This window comes from Acinonyx jubatus, chromosome A1, assembly GCF_027475565.1.
Source record: "Acinonyx jubatus isolate Ajub_Pintada_27869175 chromosome A1, VMU_Ajub_asm_v1.0, whole genome shotgun sequence".
NCBI classification, from domain to species: Eukaryota; Metazoa; Chordata; class Mammalia; order Carnivora; family Felidae; genus Acinonyx; species Acinonyx jubatus.
The window spans coordinates 67,617,030-67,641,646 of NC_069380.1; the positions used below are offsets into that span (position 1 = coordinate 67,617,030).

General features: G+C 45.1%; 1 protein-coding gene across 8 annotated transcripts in view; it reads left to right on the top strand.

Moving 5' to 3' along the window:
• Positions 1-4,875: 4,875 nt before the first annotated feature.
• Positions 4,876-24,617, top strand: part of MBNL2 (muscleblind like splicing regulator 2) — a 158,182-nt gene continuing 138,440 nt past the window's right edge. For 5 of the 8 annotated variants that reach the window (XM_027065116.2, XM_027065115.2, XM_027065118.2 and 2 more), the window contains exon 1: positions 4,883-5,076. The gene's annotated coding sequence lies outside the window, so the exon portion shown is untranslated. Of the gene's footprint in view, positions 5,077-24,617 lie in introns of all 8 variants that reach the window. The other 3 variants (XM_027065114.2, XM_053217262.1, XM_027065120.2) reach the window with 2 other exon arrangements.

Here is a 24,617-nt window from a genome sequence, read left to right on the forward strand (position 1 = left end):
AGCCTAACTTTCTTTTTTAAATATACGTATATGTGTGTGTGTGTGTGTGTATAAATATAATGTCCATATATATATATATATATATATAATGTCCATTGTTCCTATGCCTTCACTATCAATTTTTTGTTTGAGCCCTGCATTTCTCTTTGCCATTTTATTACTAGTGTTATTTTTAAGTTTATCCATTTAACCATTCATCAACAATTTAGTATGTGTCTGCTATTATATCACTGCATGTTCTAGGTCCTAGAGATAAACTGATAAACAAGAAAGACATGAGTTCTTCTCTTACAGAGACTAGTGGGGTACATAAACAAGCAAACCATATTTACAACAGATCTTGATGATTGCTATGGTGAATATAATGTCAAGGGGCCCAGGAAGCCATGGTGGTCAGGGAAGGCTTCCTGGAAGAGATGATGTGTATTTTGGATATTGATGGACGGAAAGATGATAGACGGGTATGAAATGATTCAGAGATGTTTCATGCAGAAGAAATCCAGGCTGTAAATTAGAAAGGGCATAACACATTTTAGGGATAAAACTAGTTTAGTAATTAGTGCTGGGTATTAAGTAGGAGGGAAGTGAGTTCAAGAGGAGTGGTGAGAGCATATATTCAAGAAATAGGCAAGGGATTCACATGAAGATAAGAGGCACCCCTCAGTGACTTTATGTAGATAATAGCATGATAAGTGAGGGCCAAGATTGGAAGCAGAGAGGTGAAGAGTGGACAGAAGAGGATGAGGACTTAAATTAGGGACACAGCAGCGAAGATGGGGAGACATGGGCAAATTCAAGAGATAGGAATTTATAGAATGTGGGAGTGTTTGGATATTGATGTTGAGACAGAGGTGGGCATCAAAGGCGGTTGTGGCTCCGTGCACTCAAGTGGGAAATGTAAGAAAAATGTACTTCAATAAAATAAACAATGATTTTAGTTACAGACAAGGTGAAAATGAGTTATCTCTGGTCCATTCAAGTGACAAATTGGGCCTAGAGGTTAAGAGAAAGGGATGGAGTTATAGATCTTGAATACATCAACCTGAAGGAGATAACTGACAACTTCTGTTGGACAAATGTCTTTGGTTTTGAGTCCTGTGTCCACCTTCTTTACTTTGACATAGGTCACACTTTCTTGGCACTTGTTCTATTTGGTTTCTCAATCATTCTCCCTTCTATTTAGTATATCATGACTTCAATAAACATTAATTTTCTTTGCAGAGTTTCACGGCTTCCAATATTGAGTTACAGATGGAAGGAGGAAGAGAAGAGGAAGGGTGAGGGGAGAAAAAGAAAAAGAAAGAAAAGTCCAGCTTGGATCTGCAGTATGTTGTATTGATCAATTCATTAATTCAAAACACATATTTATTACTGGGCACTTCCTGTCAGGTGCCAGGCACATACTAGATGAGAGGCTGGAGAAACAACAGTGACTTCTAATGCTGATAAGCTGGTTGAGTAGATCTTCAGTAATTTACCAAACAAATGTATCTCCATACCCTATAAAAAGTTCTATAAAGTAAACAACATCTATAAAATCTTGCTACTCAAAGAGTAGTCCATGGACCAGAAGCATCAGCATCACCTGGGACCTTGTTAGCAAAGCAGAATCTCAGTATTCACCCAAGAACTACTGAGAGAGAATTTTAACAAGATCCCTGGGGGGTTTGCACGCACATTAAATTTGAGAAGCACTGCTCTGGAGTGCACAGGCCATGAGAGAAAAACAACAGGTGGGACCTAAACTCATCTTGGGGGTCAGGGAAGAGTTCCCTGAAGAAAAGGCTTCTGATTAGGCTAGAGAGGTAGGTTAGGGCTGGATATCATAGGACCTTGTAGGCCATGTTGAGGACTCTTGTCTTGTTCCCAAGCCCAAGCTGCCATAACAAAATGCTACGTAGACTGAGTGGCTTAAACCACACAAATGTGCTTTCTTGGGGTTCTGGAGGCCAGAAGTCTGAAATCAGTTTGCAGCGTGTCAGGTTCTGGTGACGGCCTGCTTCTGGCTGTGTTGTCACTTGGGTGAGAGAGAAACGATCTCTCTCCCTGATGTCTTATCTTTTAAGGGCGCTAATTCCATCATGAGAGTTCCACCCTCATGACCTAATTGTCTCCCAAAGACCTCATCTCCAAATACCATCACGTTGGGGCTGAGGGATTCAACACAGGAATTTGGGGGAGACGCAGTTCAGTCCATCGCAAAGATTTTGAGCAGAGAGAAGAATGTAGAATCATCAGAATTCTACTTTCAAGTGAATTCTTATTTTGACTGATGTGTGGGAAAGGGACTGAAGGGGTCAAGAAAATATGCAGGAGGCCAGCTAAGAGCCTGTTTCAATAGTCGTGGTGAAAGACACAGATACCTTGGACAAAACTGCATTGGCAGAGATGGAACGAAGGGAAACATTTCTAAACATTTAGTACTGAACCTAACAGGCTTTGACAATGGCTTTCGCATGGCGGTTGGGGAGAGAGCATCAAGAATGACCACCAGGTTTTTGGCTTGTGCAACTGGATGGATATGATAGCAATTCTCGAGATAGGAATCATGAAATCAGCAAGTTTACTCATGGCACCTCACTAGATACGACGAAAATGTAGAAAGAACAGTAAGAGTGGCCATTGTTTAGTGAACATTTGTCATGTGTCAGCCACCGTATAGATGTTTTAAGTACATTATCTTGATATACTAGGCAAACCTTGCCTTCCGAGGTGGGGAGATCAGCTCACCATTAGGGGTTTAATGGCCTGGTAAAACGAACAGCGCAGAACACTTTCAGAGGAGGAGAACGTCAGAGAAGACAATGTGAACAGAGAAGCCATAACAGACAAATGAGGATGCAAGCTGAGGTCTAAAGGTTGGATAAGATTTTGTTAAGTGAAGCCCTTGGGAGTCAGGTCTGGGGATGGACTGTGGGAGCCAGGTCCCGGAGAAATGAGCATGCCTCCATCAGGAGGTTCACTTAGGAAAACAGTGTAGAAAAAGTTGAGTTAGAAAGGGTGGGGGGCAGGTTATGAAGAACGTTGAGAGTCTGTGATTTGGATTTTAAGAAAGGAGGCATTGAATATGAGAGGAGCATGACTTTTCATGATGGGAAAACCTGTCTGGCAACAGGGAATCTTCTTGAACGTGGGGAGTCTTGATCCCAGAGGCCAACTTACTGGCATTTATATTATCCAGGTATCAGATCAGAGTTCTTCACTAGCCAGGAGGAAAAATCAACAAGACCTCATTTCATTGAATGAGAGTAGGAGAACGAGTCGAAGATGACTCGAATTTCAGGAACGAAATGAAGGGAATGGTAATTCCATAGGCAGAACCAGAGGGATGGGAAAGAGGAGACAACCTATGGTTGTCCATTTGCGTGCAGCATAATACTGAGTGTATCGCTAGCTAAAAATAATTTTCTACCTGTTTGACCGTAGAGATTGTTTAAATTTTCAGAAAAAGATCGTAGCAGACAGTAACCTAAAAGTCATACGTGACGGATTTACACTGGGATGAAAACAGTTGTAATTATCATTGTAAGTATAAAATCAGAGGGGAATAACGTGTGATATTCTATTGAAGAAATAGCCTAGAAATCCCAGGAAATGCTGTGTTTTTAAACTGCAGTTAGCAAAATCAAGGGAAACCATTACATCCCACCCCAACTGGTACTTCATTACAGATGCACTGAACAGTTGCTTATAAACCATAGTGCGTTGGTTCAACCTTCTGAATGAATGGGGCTTTGTTCCTGCTTTGGTCTGGTCTTGGAATCATGACACTTCCTTTTTTGAAATTCAGAATGTTGTGTTTAAGTGGAAGGAAAATGTATGCTTCTTTTTGTGTTTTCCAAATGCCATATGAGCTTTTTCAGAGCTTGCAGGAGCACTGTTGACTGGGGGGAAAAATACATAACCCATACCAACCTTTCTGTTTCTCTTTTCCTGCTTTATCTCAGGGAACTTCGGCACGTCTAGACAACCTTTGGGGAATGGCACCCGATGGTGCCCCTTGGATCATGTGCTGTGTGTGTTCAGCTGTGAATATCCTCCTGTAATCACTGCTTCACTGATGACGATATGGGCCAAGGCACCGTATTTATCAAATGGTACCTGAGGTACCTTAGGATTAGGTGAAAGCACACCTAGTCGTCTCACCGCGGCCTGCCAGCAGGACAAAAGGGTAATGTGTAGATATCAATTTTATTGTTCAGAATTCCCTAATTGAAGACCCCAGTAGCTGGAAAACTTAGATGAAAGCTGTACGAGCCACAGTAATTAACCGCTGCAGTAACAGATGTTCTACAGGAAAACTGTGTGCAAGGGGGTTAAGCATGTTTTGATTTGGAATATGCACTTGGGCTCACACATTCTCCCTCACTAATAGGAATCAGCTGTAAATGCCCTCCCTGTAAGGTATTAATTTCCACGGCAGACGCTGAATTGTTTCTCCCTTTTCAAAAACCAAAACCCAAAAACCAAACCCATGCTTTGTCAGATGGGAGAAGGACTTCAGCTTCTCCTGCACAACCTGGGTTTCTTTTTTGAATCTGCGGAGTTGGTATCGTCGAAAGTCTTTACAGCGCAGTCCCAGGCTCTGGGCTGGCTGTCTTGGAGGGTGTTTTCTCCAGCTACCCCTCTCCGGGCTCTGCCAATTATGTGCCACTTTGTCTTGGTGCTATGATTGCTTTCTTCGGAGAGGGAAATTCCTCTTTCATCAGTATGGACGCACTGTTTTCACACACCGCAAGTGCTGTGCTGCTGTGTCACTCATCCTATAAGAGCCAGTTTCAGACGAGGAGGGCTGACGAGCTGCCCGGGGATTGGCTGCCCCCGGCTGGGAGGGATTTGTGGGGAGGAAGGGCTGCAGCTTTACAGCAACAGAGTTTAGACTGTCTTTGCTTCATCATCTGAAGGCAAAATTTTCCAGATAGGGCAGACGGCTCCCAGAGTACAATACACAGGGAATGAGGACTATTTACATGGAAATTTCTGCCTCATGATGCAGCGGAGAAGCCTCGGCCGCTGGATTCTGCCAGATGTTCCCGGGGTTACTGTAAAAGGGAAAAAGAGGCAGAGCTAAACAAGGTAAGAGAATCACCCCCCCCCCTTTTTTTTTTTGAATGTTTAAAGAGTTTGCTGCAGTATATGGTGCATTCCATGTGTGTTGCTTAGGGAAGCCAGGGAAACCGGATTCCACTAATTCAAATGTAACACTTGCCGGGGACCCTGGAGTTTTACGTAACATTTTGATTTGAGGAAAAAAAAAAAAAAAGAAAGAAAGAAAGAAAGAAAGAAACGGCAAAAGCTTGAATCTGTGCCGCCTGACTGGGGTGAGGCATAAAACGAGGGTTTATTTCAAAGAAGAGATCCATTTTATTACTCAACAAAAACTGTGAATTCCTGGGAGCGTTCTTATTTTCTTGTTCTAGAAAATTTTCATTACTGCCCCAGTTCACTCCCGAATAAATAAAGTTTACGTTGATCCTGCTATTTGAAAACGGACTCGTAATGAAGAAGAAAAGGAAAACTTCATAGTAAATAACCATCGGTTGAATGTTTAGCCAAAAATACATCTATGTGTTAGAAATTAGGGACCCACCTAGCCCTATAATGCCACGGCTTTGAGTTTCAAAAGCACATTTTTAACAAGCCAGCAAGAGGTAGCTTTCTGACAAGTTTTCGATACTGTAGTTCAATGTTTACATTTCTTTTTCTGAGCCTTTGTTTCCAGCTTAAAAGTGGAACCATTATATTCAAAAGTAAAGCTGGGTTAATAATGCTTACTGCAATTATCTGATCTTTATGCATTTTTAATGAGAACACACAGCCAGCAGAATAATTTAATGAGGGCAGGCTAGCTTTTAAAGCTGTGTCTTCACTATGCCGAACCATATCAACTTTCTTGCCGAGAAGCAGCAGGGAGAAATGATGGAGATTTATTTTTAACACACTTGGCCCAAGAGAAGGAAATGATATATTTGTTAAAGAATTCTTTCTGCCCTTCTCCGTTTTAAATTTCTGCCAGGCATGAGGAAACTGTGCTTTTTTGTTAGGCCTCGGAAGCATGTGTTTACAATAAATGTGTAACATTTTTAGAATAGTTAGCAAGCACTGAAGCGAAGAAAAAAATCTGACTTGCCTAACCACTACTACCGTGAATGCTCTTCGAGAAGCATTACTGTCCTTTTAAAAGACAAAGGTTAAGTGGAAAGACAATTTGTTAATTTGGTAATATGTGCTTTGGGGAGCTAGTAAAGTGGGGGGAAAAAAGGAGGGCATGCTTATAATCTTTAAATAAGATGAAGTTTCTTCAGCTATCCTGCCTGTTTTCTGAGGAGCAGTTCAAATATTCATTTAAATAAGGGCAATGCCACGTAGATTCTTCCAGACCCACTGTTTTTACTTTCAAGGAGAAGCACAGGACACTAGCCCAGAACTTCTGACGTCATCCCCCAACTATTTCTGCTGGGTGTTCTTTTATTCAGGCTCGTGGAGAGGAATATTGCTTTACGTCCTGGCCAGAAACATTCTGACTCTCACTTGGCAGGTCTTGAGTTATGTCTTCATATTTTAGCCCGTCCTTTCTAAACCCTAAACCCATCTCCAGCGTAAATAGGGCATCTCCTACCTGCCTCACGTCGGGCAGGTCCGAGCAGGTTCTCTGCAGGGTTCTGGCCGTGCTGGCGAAGAGCAGTGGGGAGCGGAGCACGGGCTTTGCTTCTGGCCCAACTTCGCCTGGCACAGCCCAGTACTGCCACCTGGGTGGATAGTGCCTGTGGCCTCATTCCCAGTTCCCCCGGAGCCACTGTGTAGGACCAAGGTTATGCCACCAAGTTCGTGGCTGGCCGTGATGGTGGGAACAGCTGCTTTTAAATAAAGAGCACCATGCCTGGTGCAGATGGGCTGAAGGAAGGGAAGTCCAGTACTGCAGGCTGTTAATCTGTGTCACAGGTGGTAACCTGGGTCGGAGAGATCAGGGGAAGGTAGCGTTTAATATGGGGCCTCTGAAGGGAGAATTTCCAGACGAACAGACCGGAGTTCTGGGGAGTTCCTGGTTCTAGTTTACATTCCCTTTCCAGCTGCTCTTGTAGCCCTAAGCAGGCACCCACCTTCGTTTTTCTCTCTCTTAATAGAACTGAGTAATACTTGCTACACTTTTCTCTCATAATTCCAGCATTCATTTTGAGAGGCCTTGACCTTGTACCAAAAAAATAAATAAAATAAAATAAAATAAAATAAAAAGAAGTCATCTGTCTCTTGCCACAATGAGCTATTTAAAGTACAAAGGGATAAAACCTCCGTATTAATGAAACGGTTGGCAAATGCCTTAGGGTATTAAGATAAATAGTCATATTTCCAGAACACTTCACTCTACTGTGTGCTCAGGTCAATTTTCTAGGGCTATTTATCCTTAAACCAACAAACAAAATTTCCAAGGAATTCAGAGCATTGCTGTTTGCATTTTCTCCATCGATCTCATGCAATATACCAGAAGCTGTGCCAACCAGACTATTTCAGACATAGGCCTTGTAGTGCCCAAAGCATTTAGTGCTATTTTTGCTTTGACTTTGCATTAAATTTGCAAGAGTAGATTGAATAAGAGAGAGAATATGAGGAAAAGAGGAAAATACGCTTGCAAAATATACTGGTTATGTAGCTTTACTGGTTACCGGCCTGCCTCCTCTCTGCTAGTTGTTTTAATTTGCTGTTGCTATGGCGAAAACAAATCAATATCACATGGCCACCAGCCAGTCCCGCACTTGGGGAGCGCCATCGAAATTCAAGATCAGACACTCAAGATTCCGAGCGAGAATTGGGAGAAAAGCATTTAGATTTGAGTTTGAGAGAATTCCTGACGATAGACTGACCAGGCTCAGTCTCTCGTGCCCTTCCTCTCCCTTTCCTCCTGCACTTTCTTACTGATAATGAGAGAAGATGGGGGCAGAAGGCATATTGATTTGTTTACATTTTCCAAAACGACAAAACGTATCGTCAGCATAGAAGCAGGTTGGTAACGTTGCAAGGGGTAAAGGATTGTGACTGATGAAAGGTGATAAAACTGTGGGGCATGTTTGTTGAAAACATAGTTTGGGGGCCTTGAATATCTCTGGGTACAGCTGCACCTGAGAGCTGACAGGGTCAGAAACAGTTACTGTGTCATATCAGGCAGAGAAATCTGGCAGCTCGAGAGAGCGGGGGCAGTGGAGGCGAGGGGCATTAGAGAAAGGTGGGGGTGTAAACCATCAGCCAGTAGCAAAGTCAAGGCAAAGCCGTAGGTCCAGAGTCAGGCCAGGTGAGCACGGAACCCCAGGGACAGAGAGGAACAGGGTAAAGGACTTCGCTCCTTTCACAAAGTCTGCCCGAAGACCTGGCAAGGAAAGAGAGGAAGGGGCTGCAGAGAGAAGCAAAGGGGTCATGCGCCCAGGCGTCCTTTCTGGAATGGTCCACCGAACCAGATGGGTGGAGTTGCGCTTGGCCGCGTGGAGCCAGGGACTTGATATTTCACGAGTTGGTTTCTCTCAGAAGAACGAGGCAGGAAGACGTAGCTGGGCTTTTAAATTAGTTACAATACAGTGTTTTTCTCCTGTTTTCTTTACTCAGCTCAGTTGTTTCTTAGGTTTTGTGTGCAAACTGGGGGTTGCAGCTGTGATAACATTCATAGTAAGCAGTCCAGGGTGGCGTCAAGGCTGGGTCTGCATCAGGTCGGTGCCTCCGAAGGCTCGGCAGCCAAGGCTAGTCCCGCTTCTGTTGTGAGAGTGAAAACAGGTGTGAAAGGTAAAGCCCCAGGGTTTCTTTTGTGAACCTGAGCCACAGGCCAGTGGACAAACTTTCAGCTGGCCCGCTCCCCTTGACGCGAGAGAAACGCTTGGTAATAAAAGTGGACCCACCGACTTACCTTAGCGCTCTGACAAAGAATGCATTGTCTAGAAGATGCTAGGTCAGTATATTCCATCAATCAGTCAACAAGTGTTTATTAAACACCTCTTGGGTTCTCTGGCTTTTGCTATTCAGTTAAAACGAGTCAATTACCTAATACCTGACTTAGTGTATGTGCAAAATCAGCGGCAGAAAGAAATGATGCAAAATTGTAAGTTTTAAAGACTTTAATAAATGTATTGGTTAATGTTAATTTCACCTTGACTATCAGGCATCAATTGTAGGTTTCAGATCGTTCTTGGTGTTTGGTGGGGGGAGAATAAGGGAAGGGATTTTGAGTTTTAAATGTCTATATGCACTTTCCTCACCTCTGTTACTTTCCTCAGCATAAATGCTGTTTAAATAACATATAAAGATGTAAGATGAGCAATAGACCTATGAGAATGTGCTGAAAAGTCCCAAATAAGAGGCCACTGAGAGCAATCACCCAGTCTCAGCAAGCTGAGATTCAGCCCCAAAGTGACTGGGGAATATGGACGCATCATCTAAAAAGCCTTAAACACCAGTCACCAAAAGGAAATCCTAGATCCTCTCCCATACTCCAGAGCCTCGGGGTACCTGGGAGCCCCTGATGTAATTATCTCGCCATCCCCGTCCCAGTAAGGAAACCTGATTCTCCACCCTGGAGGATTAAACTACCCCCGCTTTTCCCCTTAAAAACAGAGTTACTTAAAAAAAAAAAAAAAACGGTTTCTCCTTTTAAACACAAAGTTTTTGCTTTCCTTTGCTTATTTGTTGTTTTCTTTCTTTCTTTCTTTCTTTCTTTCTACTCTAACTTTTTTTTTCTTTACTCTAACATCTCTGTGTATTTTCTGGGTGCAGACAAACTGCAAGGTTAAGGACTCACTTTGTGGAGAACTGAGTGGGAGACTGAGGGACGTAAACGAGCCTAAAGAAGTCTTTTTAGTTACGAGTCTTGGCAGGCAGATGGGCTGTTCTAAGGTTTAGGAGCATCCAGGCAGCTGGCTGCTGTACGAGCTTGGGGGGGGGGGCGGGTGAGCCCCCCTCAGAGGACGGAGGGAGGAGGCAAGGAACACCCAGCACTGCAGGTCCTGGGTCTTAAGCATTTGCAATCCGCGATCGCTGGTGAACAAGATACTTACAAACAAGATAAGAATAGGTCAGCATACAAATGTCTTCAGAAGAATAATTAACATATGTATAGTTTCTTACACTTTACAAAGGGCTTTCACAGACCTTACCTCAATTAACAGTTCAAAAAAGAGGGTTTAAAAAAATCCAGAAGCCTAAAATTAGAGCACTGGGTAAAGCTCCTGGAACAGATGAGTTATAAACTGGATTAAAAAAACAAACAACTTTTATTCATTTGTTTTTGCCCGTGGTTAGTGACTTGAATTTTGAAAAGCAGGAAAAACTTCTAAGTGTCCCTGGTGCATGTACACATGTCACTATCTCCTGTCCCCACAAGCTTTCTTGGACAATTCCGTGTAACCAGTACTGCAGACAGCCTAGTTCCCAAGGCAGAACAAGAAGAGAGGCTGATTGGCTTTGCTTTCTCAGCTCTGACTGTTCAGAAGGCGCCAGGGGACAAAACCTATCCTGGGTTCGTGCACTAGCCTAGCCACATAGTAGCCAGGTAAGTTTGGCTATGGATGGCAGGGAGGTGCTTCTAGAACATAAAGTTCATTAATGGTTGTAAATTGCCCGCACACGTGGGAAAAACCAAAATTCAAAGTATTCCTTTTGCCCACGAGAGCTTCTCATTGAGTCCTCTTAGGCCTGCTAATGGGGTGGGGGAGAAATTAATATTTTCAACATATCTCATTTAATTTGAGCCTTTGAAGAATATCACAACGTTAATGCTCTCCCCGCAAAGTTAATGATGGTCCATAGAACGAGAGAAGTTCCCAAAGGTTCAATAACACACCCGTGAGCCCATCGCTAATACTTGCTAGAGCCAGTATGTAAGCTCAGACCCTGACAGGGTAGGCAGCACCGTGTTTTCAGCTGAGCAAATGAAAAGGAGAAAATAAAAATCATTCATTTTCAGAAAGAAATAGGTGGAAGTAGGAGGGCAGTTGTTTTTAGAGATCCTAGATATGCCTGATACAGTTCATATTATGACACCAAAGTGCTAGGTGAGATAATAACAGTGATGTCTTACAGGTATGTATCCCTTCAGTTTTTATCATCTCTTTAATGGTCACAACATTTCCTTCTTGTTCCTGTTTTATAATTTAAACAAAAACTGAACTTGAGTGAGGTTAACCAATGTGTTCAAAGATTTTTTTTTTTTCAGTAGCCAAAAAAAGCAGAAAAGCTAGTCCTCAAAGCTATGGGAATCTGTGCACATGATATTCAATGAGATAAAAGTCTTTATTTTTTTTTAATTTTTTTTAACGTTTATTTATTTTTGAGACAGAGAAAGACAGAGCATGAATGGGGGAGGGTCAGAGAGAGGGAGACACAGAATCTGAAACAGGCTCCAGGCTCTGAGCTGTCAGCACAGAGCCCGACACGGGGCTCGAACTCACGGACCGCGAGATCATGACCTGAGCCGAAGTCGGCCGCCTAACCGACTGAGCCACCCAGGCGCCCCGAGATAAAAGTCTTTAAATGAAGTCACACTGCAGTCTGACTTGGAGTTTTCTTGTAATGGATGTTGCACAGTGGATAGAGCCCAACCCAAGCAATTTTGGAAAGACAGTAATGTTTTTAATTAAGATATTGAATTATTTGAAAAATCTATAAATTTCTGGCATCCTAGATGCAAACTTCAATTAATCAACTAAAAAGTATTGGTGAAGCATACATTATATTAGTGATTTACTACTTGTAATTTTAAATGCCCTGGTTGTTCAAGCAAGCAGAACTTTGTTCGGGCTGGAGTAGTAGATAACTTTATAGAGGGAAGCTCTATCCTGTAGCTCTGAATGGATATATTTTGTCCAGATCAGTGGTCCTAAAGTGGGAGGTCTACACCCGACCTAGGGCAAGATGATTCACTAGGTAAGGAATAGCTGAACTTGTGTCTTATACATTATTTAGCTCATCCTTTTAAAATGTCGATTTTCACAGATGTTGGATAATGTATGTAACATATTAGCATTGTTATGCAAGTGTAACATTTATAAATAAGTAACAACCTCATGACAGTTGTGCCTGCTCAAAGATATTTTTCTGGTAGGGGTATTTGTTCAACAAAGTTTGGAGAGGACAGGAGTCAGAATTAGAGAAAAGAAAGTCATCTCCAGAGGAGGAAACAGCATGATGTGATGTAGGGGGCAGTGCGGAAGCTTAAACTTGTCTCTGGAGAGCAGGGGTTAGATGTTGGGGAGCAGTAGGAAATAGGGTTAGTGGGGAAATAGAACGTGGGGGAAGTCCGAATATGGAAGACCTGAAGAGCTATATCAAGCTTAATTTTGTTACTTATAACATCGTATCTCGTGTTTTAAAAGTGTTCAATTACAACTTGTAAGAGAGGGCTGGAGATCTGAAAATTTGTAACATAGGATGCCACCGGGGGAAAAAAAAATCTTTTGCCATATTCTAGGTATGATGTGGGAAAAAGTGGGCTTAGAATAGCATTGTGAGGATAGAAGAGAAAGGGCAAATCCAAAAGGTCCTTGAAGAGAAAATAATGGAAACTAGTGAGAGCTTATAAGAGCCAAGATGGCACTGGAGTCATCAGGAAAAATGTCAGTGGAACCCTAACAGAAAACAGGGGCGGATGGGAAAAGGAACCAATCAGTAGGAGCGGGGTGGTGGAACGGAAGAAGATGATGCATGGCGCGTTCTGGTCGTGGTGTTTTAGCTAATGGTGGGTCATCCAAGTGGGATATTCCATAGACATCTGACAATGTGGGAACGGAGAACAGCTTAGATGCAGGGCTTCAAGTGTCAATGGAGACATACCTGTGTTGCAGTCATAATCCAAGCCAAGGATGCTGACAACCTCCAAGGCAAAGGGACCATAAATGGAGACAGGCAGATGACCAAGGATGGGCCTTGGGAGAGGACTGCCAGAGACCTAGAAGAGCAGAAATGCTAGCAAAGAATCGGGAAAATAAACAGCCACAAAAGAGCAAAATTGTCAGCCAAAAAGTGAGTTCCAAGACTCTTAAGCACCGTACCGCAGTCTCTGTGGTTCCACGGGATGACAGTGCGGCTTCCCACACTGCGTTATCCCGCTGCACATGGTTGACCCTCTTTGGCATGAGTGCTCAAGCCATGGCCCTCTTGAAGGCAAATATTGGTTCACTGTAATGGTGAGAGTCTCAGGATACTGGATGGATAGGGAGATCTTCCTGCTGCATTTTTCATATATATGGTAGCCTTTTTTTAAAAAATAGATTTTCAGTGATAACCAGAAGAAAACACTTAAAACCAGCAACTATCAAGACTTCAGCGTCTGTATCTTGAAATACACCTTTTGGGGTGGTGTCATTGGTTTGAATGTTAATTCCAGGGCGATTGGAGATTTCTCTGGACACCGGTCATCCTATTCTCACAGACCCAGAAGTCTGTTTATTCTTGAATCCAGCAGGTCTCTGCCGAACCTAGCCATTAGGAGCTCGAGAAAATGAGAAAAGCACTCAAAGTGGGTAAACGGTTGCTGTCCTCATAGCAGACCCCCGCAGTACGTAAACCATAGCACCACTTCTCAGACTTCCACGTGCATAGGGAATCAGCCGGGAATCTTATTAAAAATGAGATTCTGATTCAACAGATTTGGAGTGGGGCCTGAGAGTCTGCATTTCTAACAAGCTCCCGGACGATGAACACGCTGCTCATCAGCAAAGCTCTAGAGCACAATGGCAGTTTTGCTAACATAAATGTAGATGGCGGCAGACCACTGCGTCTGGCGTGGTTTTCAAGGAGTGCTCTCTGGGGCTGGGAGCCAGGACCTACCTCCCTGACACAGTAAGCCTTTCCAAACTGCTCAGGCTCAGAGTGGGGCGAGGGTGAACTGACTTATGCCGTGGGCCTTGCCCCAAAGCCTCTGTAGTCAAGGGTGAAAGGCAGGGCCTTGGGCTGTTTCCAGGAGTTCTGTGCTTTAGACAGCTGGTCTGTGGATGTCTCCCCATGCTCGTAGTGGAACTCTGACCAACTCATCATCTCCCTTCATGGTGCAGAGAATGTCATTCTTCCCTTATTCTCTCCAAAGAATATGAAGAATAGAGAGGACGTGTTAAAGGTGATGAAGATCACATCTGTTTAAAAATGCTACTTTTAATGTTTTGCAGTAGAAGTGAAGACAGTTTTAGAAATGATAGCTGTCTAAGGTGGTGGCTTAAGGGAAATGTCCAGGCCTGATTGTGGACAGCTTTGTATCTTGTCACAAGTCTTACACCTTCTTTTGTGTCCATCTGTCTTTCCTCCCTTGAATGCTTCATTTTCCTGTCCATCTGCACGTGGCCCCTCTTTCCTGGGCCGAGTCTAGCTAAACTGATTTGGAGGAAGTCTTCCCTGCCCAGATGCTGGTTCAGTTCACACACAGATGGCTGGTGTTTTCTTGCATTTTTAATTTAACCAATAGCCTTTCAAGAATGAAGGGAAACGAGTGTCGGTTGAGTATCTTGAGTGCCTACTCTATGCCAAGCCCTCTGCTGGGAGCTTTGTGGACATTGACCCATGAAGAATTTTTATGAAGAAAATAAAGTCCCGGGAGCTGAGTTATTTGCGAGGGTCACACACTAACAAGTGACAGAGCAAGCGGTGAAACCCCAGTCGGTGGTCTCCAAAGGCCCCGACCTTTTCCAAAGGTTCTTCTTTGGGGGTTTGCTTTAGAAAAACTTGTTTTACATTTGCACATACTGCTAGCCGAATTCACTCCACTTACACTTGTGTGTAAGACAGACCACAAACAAGCAATTACTGGCATACTGTTCGGGCATGAGTTCAGTTTCAGTCAGGAGCTCCCCTTCCCAAAGGGACCTGATAAATCGCCAGGGATGGCCAGAGCCTTCTCTCCGTTATTTGTTGTCATTAGTTGGCCTTTTCTTTACTCTTGAATCTTGTGTGTGTGTGTGTGTGTGTGTGCGTGTGTGTGTGTGTGTGTGTGTAAGAAGCTTAAAGACCTAAAGATGTCAACTTATTGATACCTTAAATAGATAACATATGTAAAAGCCCATTATCGGCTGTGGGGCATGTACAAGAGGGAGATGTGTTGTGTTGTGGCTTTGCTGTGCTCTGTGAAAGTTCTTAGAAACTGCTTTTCTTGTCCCCCGCCTTCCCTCTTCTCTCACACGAGTGTCTCCCATCCTCTGCCGAGGCCCGTGCTGCTTGTTTCTAGTGCGTGTACCCACCATCCTGTTTCTTGCTTGGCCTGCTCCTGAGCCAGCCCATCGTCTCTTTTCTCTTGCTCTTCTCTCTGCCGAGGCATCTCTCCCGGGCACCCCTGCTAACGGGCACACGTAGTTGCCCACTGCTCCTGGGGTTCCACTCACACCTGGCTCTTAGCTGATAGAAAGGTCTATTTATTTGCCCCCTTAGGAAGCCCATCCTTCCAACCCTACAGTATCAGCTTCCTGGCAGCCACCACAAAGACCATCCCCTCAGGAAACAAAACAAACCCTATCTCCAGAGTTCCCCTGTTTCTTTTCTTTCAAGTTCCCTGTTTGCTAGTAGGCTGCAATTAAGAGTCAGGATCAAAGGGAACTAGCTGCCTCTGGGGCTGCAGGGACCCACCAAGAACTTTGGTCTCCTTAACTCCTTACTCCCTGTGATCTGCTCACCTGCACCTCTCTGTTCCACTGGTGCTCAGGTGTTGGGGCTGCGGGAGCTTGGGGAGACGCCTCGGGGCCTCAGGAGGGGCTCCCCGCACACGCGAGACCCTAACAGCCCCTCCTCCCGATTTACAAAACCCACAAACATAAGGTGAAGATCAGAGGCAATCCCAAATTGGGAAGAATTGGAGGGATTATCTAGCACAGCTCATGTCTACCCCCCACCACAGCCCTGCTACCCAGGTTCTCATGGCTTCTTTCCCCTCCGTTGACTGGACAATCACTGCCCCAGAGTGCTTACGAACTACAACATTCTGTTGTAAAATTCAGCCTTGTGCTGAGACGAAATGTGACTCCAGTGACCTTCACTCTCCGGCCCTCGTTTGGGCCTTTGGAGTGACCCAGATGCTTCTTCAGTGGGTGAGTCTCTTCATACATTGAAAGATGGCAATCAGGCTGCCTCTCATAGGAGCAGCTGGCAGCTCCCTTATTTAGGATGTAATACATTTATTTATGCAACTTAGCCCGCTGTGAGTTTCTCTTGGGTCGCTCTGAGTTTCTCACATTGACCCACATCGCTATCCTACTTGAACCTTGAACCAGCTGTGTTAGAGAAAGGGGTGGGGCACGCCGTGTTCCCTCAGCTCTGTGCAGGTGAAGTGAGGAAGGTCAGACGTCTTCCCCAATGGCGTGGGATGCTTAAAATTTTTGTCAATCCCAACAAGAGGCTATAGACGTCTTTGGAAATACCTGGCAAGATGCTGGGCATTGACTTGCAAAACCACCCATAGGATGATGGATAGACAGATTGATTTAGATGGATATATATGTATGGAGACAGGTAGAGAAAGACATTAATATACATAAACAGATATAGAGCTGTAGACCCAGATTTAGATTAATATATGTAGATAGTTACAGATAAATATTTGTATATACAGATAAAGTTAGGTAGAGATTTAGGTTAATATATATTATGTATTTAGGTTAATATACATACACAGATAGATATATGCACACAGATATATACATTGATATGTACACACACAACAACAGATCTAGATTAGTGTGTATACAGACACAGACAGATAATCCACACAATTTGAATACCACACTAAAGCGGCTTTTAGGCCTAAAGCACTTGTTCGGGGTGTTCTTTTGTTGTGTTGTTTCTGGTTTGGGACTCAACAAAATGGTGATCGTTGTCACCGTGGCTCTTGGTCCTCCTGAGTCCCTCCGTGGCTGAGCACAGCCCCTCCACAGCTTGGAGACATATTCCGCCATCAGCAGATGCCAAGGTCACCGAAGGAACTAATTAATCCCAGCTCCAGTCGACAGCGAGCTGCACTAACCTGTCCTCCTTCCTCAGAGAGGGAGAAACCAGGAAGGATTTTCTCCTTCAGTTCCGCCTGGGGCCTACTCAGGGACACCCTGTGCAAACAAAGGAAGGGCTGGTCAACTGTTTCCCGACTAGCTGGCCAGGTTTTCATCTAGAGAAAAGCCTGTTCAAGGGCTCTCAAACATGAGTTGAGAAAAGCCTTCCAGATTCTCTTAGGAAAATTCCCAGGTTGATATTTAACCTAAAGATCCCCAGGCCTCGACTCTGCCTTTTGTTTTTTCCTCTCTTTACTACTAGTCTTACTAATGTCCATAAACCCAGCCAGCACTCTCATCCATGCTGAAAATGTGCCTTTTTAATTAAAACTACAAGTTTTCTAGCTGACCACGAGGGAGCATAAATTTCTTCCCCCTCGGGGTAAGATTGATGTCGTATCGCCCAGACCATGCTAAATAATTGATCAGAAAACGTAACTGAGAGGAGTGCTTATTTTGGGAAATGTTGGCGGCTGATAACCCAAGATGGGAAGTTGGAGAATGTTGCTGCTTAAAACATGGTGGAAACCAGAGTCAGCATTAGTCTTCTTAGCCAGATACATGTTGGGTCTTGAGTTAATGGTTGTGTGCCTGTGGATTTTTATTTGATGTTCTGATCTCTTCCTTCCAGGCTGACAATTAGTGCAGAGAGTCGTGGGAAGCCCCACGACTTGGGCTCTGTGCTTTGTCAACGGTGGGGTGTCTCTGTCGTAGATCCGGTCAGTGCAGTTCCATCCTGGCCCTCTGTGTCTCCCCCGAGGGCCCCCCCGAGCTGCGAAAGCGGGAGGGACACGGGCTCGGGCGTTAGTTTCCCTTTACAGTTTGGCAAATCCCAGCACCTTCTGGAGTTAGGTTTGTGACACTCTCCATCTTGCTCACTGGCTAAAAACAGAAAGAAAAAAAAAACCCACCAAAATCAAAACCATATGTTCCACAGAATATCAGGCTTCTAGTGAACACTGTGCTATCAAATAATCACCGCCGACCTAGCCCCATATTTGAAGGCTACAGGCACGGGAGCTGATCTGTTCCGGCCGGAGGCTGAGGCAGGTAGAGAAGGGCCATTCTGTTTGCTTCCTTTCTCAAAATGGCACGTCGCTGGAGCCTTTCAGCTTCTAGTGGGGGACGCAGAAAGAGACTGCATTTACTGACTTATTTCCCTTCTTCCCATCTTCCTTCTTCCCCTCACATTTTCAGGATTGAAAATTAGAAACACTTTTCTCCTACATGCAAAATTTCTCTCTCTCTCTCTCTCTCTCTCTCTCTCTCTCTCTCTCACACACACACACACACACACACACACACACACACACTTTTTTTACCCCCTGCTTTGAAATGGCAATTGCTGCCAGACAGGGCTTCTCCAAGAACCCACTGCCGTCCTCTCCACAACAGTCAAAGGGTTAATTTAAGATGTAGCCAGCTAGTGAGATGTAGTAGCTAGTTCAAGAGAGGGGTCACCCTTTGGCGACAGGGGTTCTCAGGGTCCTGCTAATACGTTATTCCTCAGTCTGGGGGTGGGTCACACAGATGTGTTCACTTTGTGAAAATCCAGTGACTGGACACTTAGGATGTGTTGATCTTTCTGTTTTTAATAAAATGTTTAAAAGTGTAGCTGGCTACCCGGCACTGTGTATTGTAAGATAAAGGGAAGTGGGTGGGACGGCACCCCATATCCTTTTCTCACTGCGGCCCCGCCCCCTCCTTATCTGTTCTCCCCTCTTTCTGGGCTCTAGCAGTGGGCTCTGTTCCCACGACTAGTGAGGTCCCTGAAGCACCATCGCATCCTACCCCCGGGCCAGGGGGAAGTTCATGCTTCACATTCAGACTTGAAAAGGAGATCATCATCATCCACATCAAATAATAACCATAATAATAGTGCCACTTTGGTATGGTTTACAAAGCATGTCCTTTTCTCCTCCTGTGCTTATGTTTTATGTCTTACAAACACGTGCAAGTCGTGCTTAAAGTGTTTTGGGGTTCTTTTTTTTAATCCTATTTGGCAAACAAGACCAGTGGAGGGAAGGAACTGTGTGAGGACCGCAGATGGCCGCACCATTTGCCCTTTCTTCCCGTGTAACCCTAGATTTGTGGGAGTGCGTATAAGTCAAGGGAGTGCAGGTCTCAAAAAATAAATAAGAGTGACTAAGGATGGCAAGAATGTAAAGCTTGCGGGCCATCCACAGGGGTTTGAATCCTGGCTTCCCCTACTTAGGACGAACAAAAGTCACAAGTCCCTTGGAACTTTGATCTCCTGATTGGCCCAGTCGATCAAGGTGATCATTCCGTGTTTCAGGATTTTTGTTTAGATTTGGGGCCACAAGATACCAGAAGTGCCCCTGCACACAGCGAAAGCCCTGTGTCAACAGGCTGATCATCATTCACTTAATCTTTACTTGTTCTGCCAGGGCAAACACATTCTATTTAGTGAAGTTTTCTTGGCAAAAGAAAAATTTGCAGAAAAAAAAAAAAGTACCGTGTGAAAGGTTGAGGAAATATGTCTTAAATTTTCCTCATTTCCTTTCCTGTCATGGAATTTGTTCTCTGGTGCGACAGATAAGATGTATAAATAAACCGCAACGGTGAAGGTAATTCGTGCCACAAGGGAGGTATAAGGTTCCTTGTCAGTAGACTCCTGCTGTGCAGGTGAAGCAGGGAAGTCTTCTTGGAGGAGGCAGCCTCTGACGCGGCCTGTGAAGGAAAGCACCCATGCAGGTTTCTCTGGAGAGTAGGGCAGAATCCAGAGAGTATTCATGGGAGCACAGCTAAAATGTTTGGCATGATTATGCCTCAATTGTGGAGGACCCTGAATGCCAAACTTTGAATTTTGAACTTTATTCCAAGTACGGCGGAGAGCCATCAAATGTTTGTGAGCAGGTGAGTGGGGGAGCCCGGGGGAGACATCAGACACTGCTTGGGGAGATAATTCTGTGAGTACAGCTTAGAGCTGAGAGCTGTGGGCACCCAGGAAGTCATGGAGGAGAGAGCAGGTGACAAGGATCCGGCGGGGGTCATGCACTCATACAGGAGTGGCTTCCCAGGTGCTGGGGCAGGACCCTTGGAAGCCAAGGGAAAGGGAGGGAAGTCCGGGATGACCCGGAGACCATGAACTTCAGTGACAGAAACATTCATGACACCGGAGACAGACACATGCAGGAGGATGGGGAAAGATAATGAGATTGGTTCTGGTCACTGGAAGTTTGAAGTTGGAATGTTGTCATGGAGGTATAGGTCTGGGCTTCCGTAGAGTGCAGAGCTGGGAGTCCATTGGGGACTCATCCACAGAGGAGTGGAATTTGAAATCATAAAGGAGTTTGAGATAGCTAAGGGGTTCCCTCGGAGAACTAGAAAATGGTTGATGGCACAGCCTTGGGGAGCACTTACGTTTGAGGGGATCTCCTAGGCACACTCCCGGTGGCAGGGAATCTGAAAGCAAAGAGCCTTGCAGAGACAGCAGGTGTTCTTGGGACAGGTGTGTGGGCCTCAGGGCGTCTCTCAATGCCCTTGGATCTGTGAGAAGCAATCATGCTGTTCACTATGTCCTAGAAATAACGTGGGCGGGTGATGTAATATGGATGAGTATTCGGTTCTCCTAAAACCAAGTGCTAATGGGAAAGAAAGAAAGTTCAGTGACAATGAGGACTCAGTCTGGTACCTTGACGTGCAGAAGTTAAGACGGCACCCTGACCTTTGGGAGACAGCTGGAGGGTGCGACTGGGAGGCTGAAAGGCAAGGTGCCAGGACAGGGGAGGTGAAATCATTCAGAGGGAGTGAGATATTTAAAGCAGTCGAAGGGATGACGGAGGGGAGCCGGAGAGGAATCAGGGCTAAGGTGAGACCGTGTGGGACTGAAGGGAGGTTGACTAGGCTGGCAGAGTGATGGATAGGATGAAACCACCCGGTTTTTGAAAATTTGTGGGAACAGGTCTGATTCTGCTCTAACAGCAAAGGTGAAAAGCATCCGATAAATTGGAAGGAAGGAGTAAGTTGAGGACCAAATGCTTCTCCAGGGAGAGTCCCAGAAGCCTTTGCCTTGAAATGTATCCTGCTCTATTCAAAGTAACTGTAGTGGGGTTACCGACATACGGCATCGATCCCCAGTTATTAGTGAGAGATAGGCTTTACCTCATTGCAGGCTTCTCTATGACATGGCACCTGCTCGACTGTGGCTTCTTTCCAAAGTGTTACGTCGAAGCTTTTTGTTGTTCTTCTGTCTTTTTATCATTTTCCTTAGCTTTTCCCCTCATTTTGCTTCGGGTCAGCAAAAGGATAATCACGGGCCTGGCACTCTTCCCCTAAATAACAACCTGCCAATATAGATGCCACTTGTAAAGCTTCCTTATCATCCCACTCCCCCATGCATTTTCAACTTGAACCTGGTAGGTAGTAGATGTTCACTAAATGTGCATGGAATGCAGTGGAATGATTGAAGTGTTTTATTAGTGAGACAGGCATTTGTATAGATGATTATTAGCTGTGAGTCATACTTACAGAAACTCACAGTCCATCCTCCACCCAAATGCACCCAGAAATTTCTATTCCGGATGAAGAGGGTATGTGTTCTGCCCCCAGGAGACTGCACACATGTCTGTGTAGCTGTACTTTAGTACTGAAAGAGAGGCCAGCTAAGCCCCAGCCCCTTCGGCCAAGGGTTGTTTTTTTGCATTTAAGCCTCAGAGTAGTTAGTTGATGAAGGCAATGGGCGGTCAGAGACTTAGAACAAAACACACAAATGGAGGAGGGATTTGGAGCCCCTTAACTTTCACAGGACGTTTTAGTTGCTTAATTGCTGTAGGACGCATACTTCTGCTGACGTTCAGTTGCACAGTGTATCCAGCACATCTCACAGGATGGATTGGCCTATTTATTTACCCTTGAGGGCCACTTGAAAACTAAGTGAAGGACAGGCATGCCCCCAGTCGAGGCCAGAATGAGCTCCTACAGCCATAGGACAAGGTCCTATTTCTCTTCCGCGTTCGCTGCCCCACCCACCTCCAGCTCCTAGAGAAGAAAGAAGTGTGGTTTCCTTCCCAACCCATTTCAAAGCCCTTACCAGTTACTCCAAACGCCGGTTTCATGGGCTGCACAAATTCTCCGGAAGCTTGTTTAAAAAGCAGGTGACAGATTCCTAGGCCGTGGCCCCTGAGATGCTCACTTGAGATGTGTGGGACAGGGCCCAGGAATCTACATTTATTACAGAAACAGAGTGATGTGAACACAAATGACTAACAGACCTCTGGGCCCAGGGGTTAAAGAGACCATTTAAACCCTGCACTCAGATCCCGGTTGTTTCACAGACTACAGGCTCCATTTCAGGCAAAGTTTAACTTGTACCTGAATCTCAACTTTTTGAAAAAATGTACTTAATAATACTTCTCTGGGTGACGATTAGGCTTAAAGGGGATCACCGATGCCAAGAACTTTCTATCCTGCACAGAATAAACAACACATAATTTTGGCTGTATTTCTTTGACCCAACACGAAGCTACTGGGGAATGGTCCCCAAGGAACACTGCGGACCTTCTAGACAATTCCAGAAGGAGCAGCGACTCCATCGTGACTGTTTCTGCAATTTCTTACAGTCTTGTATCGCTCACAAAGACATTACCGGTTTTGCCACAAAATGCAAGAAGGCTGTTCCTCAAAATCATTTTAGGCCGGACTTCTGGGCACACTTACGTTTGGTAGGGATAGTAAGACAGTGAGGCATATTTCCCTAAACCAGAGGAGTGCGGGCTTTTGACAACAGGAGGACCAGGCCACATTCAGAAAGCTTCATACAGTGCGTGTGTGAAAATGGAGCACTTGACCTGGCCCTGTGACAGCCCATGCCTTGAGCTGTTTCGGCAGATAAAATTGATTCTGTCCCCACTCGGGCCATTTTTAGGTCATTCGAGCAGATGGTAACTGGCTCACATTGGGACCAAACTCCTGAACTTAAACTTTTGGAAGTGAATGAATAAATGAATGGATTTCCTCGGGGGCCAAGAAACACTCCTGACATCTGCCAGTCCGTCCTGGCCTTCTGGTCCCCGGAGAAAGGTTGGCCCTTTGTTGCTTAGAGAACAAATAAGCAAGGATTTGCTGCAAGGTGTTTCCTGCAACCATGCGTTCCTTCCTTCCTGGCCCTAGTGACCCAGTTGCCTGTGCTGGAAGACTCGATGTGGCATGTCCTGTTTTCCCCCCACGAGAACCCTTCGACAGCAGAGATGCTTTCACAAGTTAGGTGCTTGCTGGTGCCCCGGGTCATGAGATTTGGGTCACACACAAACACAGAGGAAAGAAGGGTGGTGTGGAGTCCGTTGATTTGATCGGCCCACGGGAAAACCTAAGGACAGAAGAGTGAAAAAGAAATTCAAAAATAGAGGAGGGAGTACAAAGAGAAATGTACTCTGGGATGGAAAGTCTCCGTGTCAGCTTGCAGTTGGGGAAGATTTCTAAATGTTTCCAAATCAAGGGATATCTGCAAATCTTCAAATCCATTGTGAATCATTTTCAAAATGCTCATTCCCTCTGCTCAGAAAGCATTGATTAAAATCCAGCCGTCTGCTGGTGCACTGATGCTCCATAAAGCAAGCAAAACAAAGTTGATGGGTAGCCAGCGATCGCCGTGAGGAGTTAGGACACACGTGTGCACGCACACAGGCACTCACTGCAAAAGCCAGTGGGGGACCCCTGAGACTAGCCCTGTTTGGGTTGGGGGCCCCAGACACTTAACGATTAATCTAAGGCAGGAGGGAGGGAGAGGCCATCAGAATGTGGCCGGTCGGGCCGAATTCCCATTGGAGTGGGTCTTGAATTGAGAAGGATGCCTGGATTTAGGTAACAGCCAAGGAGAGCGGAAGACATCCCGTATCAGAGGAAACTGTTCAAACAAAAGCCAATAGGAGGAAATGAGCTCGTATTGTGTGCACACATGGGGTTCCACAGAAAGGAAATTGCCTGATTCAGGACACGTCCGATGCCTCCTGAAGCTACAAGGCAAGGCCGGGCCTGTGTTCCCACAACCTGGAGAGTGTCTTTCTCAAGCCAGGGTTGGCTGCAGTGAAACCGGTAGGATTTTAGCAAAACTATCCACATTCTTAGACTTCTAGAAACTTCTATCACAAGATGTGTCCTTGGGGACTCAAAAGGTGATTCCTTATGCTCTTGTTTGTGCTTTAAGGTATATGGATCTAGGAGAAGGTGGGGAGCAGGCACTTGGCTCAAATGTTCAGATACTTTTTTGGGTAAAGCTCATTCATTCTTCAGGCTCCATCAGGCAGCTGAGGCTCAGCCTGGCAGACCCACTCCTCTCTGGGGCCCTTTTTGGCTTCCTGGGGTGGGCCAGGCTAACTGGGACAAGGCTTCTTGCTGGGCTCAGACAGGTTTTACATGCAGGCGTCTCAGCTAGACAATGGTGGCATCAACAGTCTTGCTACCTGCCAGCTTCTATCCAAAATACAATCCTGACCATGAGCTTTAGATTCTCTAGGGTACAGCCTGGTGCGGCCTGGTGCTTCATGGGGAACACAGAAACAGGCATGACGTTCCCAGCCCCCAAAGACTTTAGGATCTAGAAGAAGAGCATTCATTTCAGTAAACATCATAAGAAATGGAAATTTCCCTGGCACGACTGAGCCCCTG